We start from the raw sequence: 4,687 nt of genomic DNA on the forward strand, positions 1-4,687 counted from the left end.
TTCACCGTGTTAGCCAGGATGGTCTCGATCTCCTGACCTCGTGATCCGCCCGTCTCAGCCTCCCAAAGTGCTGGGATTACAGGCTTGAGCCACCAAGGATTATTCTTTTCTAGCAATTTTGAGGTGTGCAATTGATTAATGTCACCCTACTGATCTATTGAACACCAGATGTTATTTCTTCTATCTAAGCATTTGTACCCATTCATCAGTCTTTCTTCATCCCCTCCTTTCGCCCTCCCTTTCCTGGCCTCTGGTAAGCAGGTTGCTGTTGCAAATTATGCATTGAAGAAACTGGTGCTTTGTCCTATGGCTGCCCACGGTCTGGATTTTGCTGGTCACGTCCCCTTAGCTTTGTTGAGCAGGCTCCCCGGTCCCTGTATTTCTTGTAATTTGAGAGTTGGCAAACTTTTTCCGTAAAGAGCCAGAGAGTAAATATTTTAGGCTTTGTGGGCCGTAACAGTCTCTGTGGCAATTCCTCAACTCTGCTGTCACAGCGAGGCCGCAGCCAGAGACAACATGTAAACAGTGGAGCAGGGCTCCGTTCCCACAGCGCAGGATCTGGGTCCCAGTCTGCACAGCCCTGAGTCGAGGGTGGATCCGATCCAGGTCTGATGCAGCATTTCACTGGTGATGCTGCAGCCTTCCACACCGAGACACTTAACGCCCCATTGTTCCCAATTGCATTTTAACTCAAAAAATACAAAAAGAGGTCAAAACTGAAAGTGCAGTTTCCTCATGATCCCACCACATTTTGGGGAAGTGTATAAATTGAGAAGTGAAAGCTCTGTCTTCTGCCCCTTCCCCACGAGAGAGCTTCTATTAACAGCCAGGTCAGTTTCTTCCAGACTGTTAACATCCGTTTGAGCGCACATGTCTGCACTGCCTGGAGCCCGCTTGCTTCCTGCTCGGCAGGCGTGTCTGCTGTGGGAAGGCTGGAGTTCTGACCTTCCCCCTCCCCCTCTGGGTGACAGGTGGCTCAGTTCTCTTTCCTGCCACGTTCAAGGCCAGGTGCAGCGAGGGGGTAAATGTCACTATGCCCCTGCCTGCCACTGTGGAGCAGGGAGACCCTCGCCCTTTTTCTGAATGTTTCCTTACCCCTTTCCTTGGAATGAAGCAAACACCAAGCCCAAATGGATTTTAAGTGACACTTTCCCAAGAGTCTGGAGAGGAGACAGAGACTGGACGTGGTGTGTCCTTCGTGAGCCGACTCACCTGCTTACCAGGGCAGGGGCAGGCTGGGGTGGGTCTCGTGCGTCCCAGAAGCACCCTGGCTCCTCGCTGTCCCATGCCTCTCCCTTTACGTCCTCTGCTGTCCAGCGCCTGGGCCCCGGCCCTCCCTGGGACACCACCCTGCCCTGCCCCAGTTCCGGCTCCCCAGTCCCTTTCAGGGACTCGCCCCTGGCACCCACTAGATGGCGCTCCCGGCCATTCAGCTCCCCCTGCCTCGCTCTGGGTGGTGCCGGGTGTCGGGAGCGCTGGCCTCTGCTCTGCTGATTTGCAGGTGGGAGTGCAGGGTGAGCCCAGTGCAGGGGATAGGAGGCGGGGGAGTGGAGAGCTGGAGTCAGGCGCCGCTCACGCTGGGATGAAGGGGTGTTAACCTCAGACTCTGGGTCCCTTTGGGCCGAAGTCATAAGAAAACAGGGGCAGCGAGTCCGGCGTCCCGAGGAGCCTTGCCAAGCTGGGCATGGACAACGGGCCTCCTGGATGGCCTCCCAGCTACCAAAGAGGCCGGAGAGCTGGAGCCGGGACTTGGAGTATCTTCTTCAGAGAGGCAGGCGGGCGGTCCGAACGTGCCCCCACCCCTGACCTCAAGCCCATGCGGAGAGGGCCAACAGAGCCTCTTGGAGGGCTGGATTTGCATCCCTGCAGCTTGAGGGACACGTCGTCGATGGTGACTGACACGCCCCAGAGATAGTGACATGGTGACTGATGAGTGACAGCCTGAGGGAGCTGAGCACAGCGTGGCTGGTCTGGCAGCTACTGTCGGTGTCGCGACCCCACCCCGCTACCCGGGCTCCCTGCCTCCTTCCCTGGAGAAGCATCCTCAGCCAATGGAGCCACAACACCTGGTAGGTTCAGGGGAGGCCCACAGCCCACGGCTAACTGTACAAAAGGCTGTTCCCTCGCCTGCCTCTAGATGGCGATACCTCTGGGGTACAGTCAAAGCCCCAGGGCCCCCTGCAGATCTGCCAGAGCTGTATTTACCCTGGCACCACGACTTTACCGAGCCCCTTCTCCTTCCCCGCCCCTCTGCCCTCACGTCCTGGGGGGCTTGTCTCGATGAGCCTTCTCCTAGTAAATCCCTGTCTTGGGCTCTGCTTTCAGACAGCTGAAGGCAGGGAGCACCAGGAGGGGCCCCAGGAAGCTGGCCCCAAAGACAGGATGATGTGGGAGGATGCCCTGCTGGCCCCTGGTGACTGGAGTCCGTTGCAGGAGGCCCTTGGCACGAGGTGGCAGAGCAGCTGCTCAGGCCTCCGCCTGTGGTCACCTGGGACAGGACTCAGGTGAATGGGGATGCCTAGCTCGTGCAACATCACTGGTGTTAAGAGACAGATGGGAAAATAGCCGTGAGAAGGACGTGGAGCAGGGAGGCTGTCACTGAACACTACTGACACTTAGAAGAAGGAAAATGACAAGTTCAGGGCCAGGGATCACCAATTGAAAGCGAAGTCAGGATTCCTTGGCAGAATTTAAGGAAATGCTTCTCTTCTACAGCCAGGGGTCAGAGGGCAGAAGACAAGGTGCAGGACTTCAGAGAAGGCCAGATTTCCAGCCCAGGGAAGTCCCTTCTCCAAAGTCAGGGCCCCGAGGGGGAAGGTGGGGTCCCTGATATCTGAGATGGACTATCTGGGGAGACACTCTTGAGACACTGAACCCCCAGATTCTCCTGTACCTTCAGGCCTGCAGAAGTGGCCCGTTCCCTCTGTTGAAAGACAGAGGTCCTCTTACTTACAGACCATGCAGAAACTAAGGGAAGGTACTTTACGAGACAAGGCATTCTTTCTCCAGCGTCTGTCCCCACCTCCCCTCCTGACCACCAGGTTCAAAGCTGGGATCAGATCTCAGCATGACCTGACCAAGGATGTGCTTCGCATGCCAGGGACCAAGAGGGATTAACAAGCAGAGGAGTGGCGGGAGCAAGCCAGCAGGGACCAGCCGGGTCTGGAGAATATTCCTAGATGTGGACTCTGAAGGTTCTGGATCGAGGGAGGCTGCATAAAAGCTGGAGACTGGAGACTTAATTAGTACAGAAAGACTCCCTAACCCCTAAAAAGGCCCTGGGAAAGATGATTCTGATATGTTGCTTGGGAGGGTTCTTTTTTTTTTGAGACAGAATCTCTCTCTGTCGCCCAGGCTGGAGTAAAGTGGTGCAATCTTGGCTCTACAACCTCCACCTCCCAGGTTCAAGTGATCCTCCTGTCTCAGCCTCCCAAGTACCTGGGATTACAGGCATGCACCACCATGCCCAGCTAATGTATTTTTTTTTTTAGTAGAGATGGGGTTTTGCCATGGTGGCCAGGCTGGTCTCGAACACCTGACCTCAAGTGATCTGTCTGCCTCGGCCTCCCAAAGTGCTGGGATTACAGGTGTGAGCCACAGTGCCTGGCACTTGAGAGGGTTCTTGAAAGCTTGGAAGAAGTGATAGTGCATAGACGATGAAGTGGAGATGTCAAAACAGCCTTGGAGGAAGGTATGCAAAGTCTCAGAGAAGTGGACAAGCCAGAATGGCTCTTGTGTTGTAGGTTGTACAGGAGAACAGCACGACAAGAGTGATGCCATCTTAAAACCGCCATATGATGATGCATGTTTCACCCCCACATACCAGGGTGCTCTGCGGTAAGCTCTTTAAACAATGCCTGTAGAATACATAACCCTTTGTAAAGATGCTTAGCTCACCCACTCCCCAAGTAGATATGAGTTTTGCAGTGAAGTCAGAGGCATGGCCACCTGCACGTGTTTTACCCTAAAAGCTTGCTACATAAAAGTACTTTCTGCAGGGCAGATGTGGGGATCTACCGTTTTGTGGCTGCCCGGAGCATCACTTCTGTTCCTAAGTCCCTATTAAATATTTCTTTACAAGAAACTGGATTTGTCAGCCTCTTTCTTCAGCCTCTCAGTTCCCTTGGCCTTTGCAGGTAGATTTGCACAGACCTGCTCACCACGGAACAGGGTGGAAAACCCACCAGCTGGCCAAGTTCTTTGGGAGGTTCCAGCTCTTTACCCAAAATGATAAGGTCTGAGCTGTCAAGGAGACGTGGGCATTGCTGAGCAGCCCTGCGGGGGTTGTCCTCAGTGGCCTAGGCCTGGCAGGGGTGGGCTGCCATGGATCTGAGCTCTCCCATAGCCACAGGGATGGCTGGATTCCCGAGTAGCCCAGGTCAAAGGGCAACACTTAACTGTCTGTCACAAACCAGAGGATCAGAATGGACAGCAGGGTTGGGACAGCCGTGGGGGAGCCTGCCCTGCCCGGCCTATGGAAATGGCTCATAGGACATAGCGTTTCCAGGGGGAAGGTGTCTAGGCAGCCAGCAAGGGTTTTGTTCAACAAATAGAATGAAAAGCAACCAAGAATGGATGAACAGAAGGCCAAGGCCTGATGCCCCAACAGAAAGGAATGATCCCCTGCTGTTTCCAGACCTGAACTTGTTCTCAAAACCTGCCCCAGACTGGGTGGTTTAAACAATAG

The 4,687-nt window shown here is 54.6% G+C and overlaps 1 long non-coding RNA gene across 1 annotated transcript; it reads left to right on the plus strand.

The window, feature by feature from the left end:
• The first annotated feature begins 1,465 nt into the window (after positions 1 to 1,465).
• LOC105549106 lies at positions 1,466 to 4,084 on the plus strand. The gene is made up of 2 exons (XR_001007506.1): positions 1,466 to 2,069; positions 2,326 to 4,084. It is a non-coding gene; the product is annotated as an uncharacterized LOC105549106 (long non-coding RNA).
• The last annotated feature ends 603 nt before the right edge of the window (positions 4,085 to 4,687 follow it).

Source organism: Mandrillus leucophaeus, unplaced genomic scaffold (assembly GCF_000951045.1).
Source record: "Mandrillus leucophaeus isolate KB7577 unplaced genomic scaffold, Mleu.le_1.0 Scaffold43, whole genome shotgun sequence".
Taxonomy (NCBI): domain Eukaryota; kingdom Metazoa; phylum Chordata; class Mammalia; order Primates; family Cercopithecidae; genus Mandrillus; species Mandrillus leucophaeus.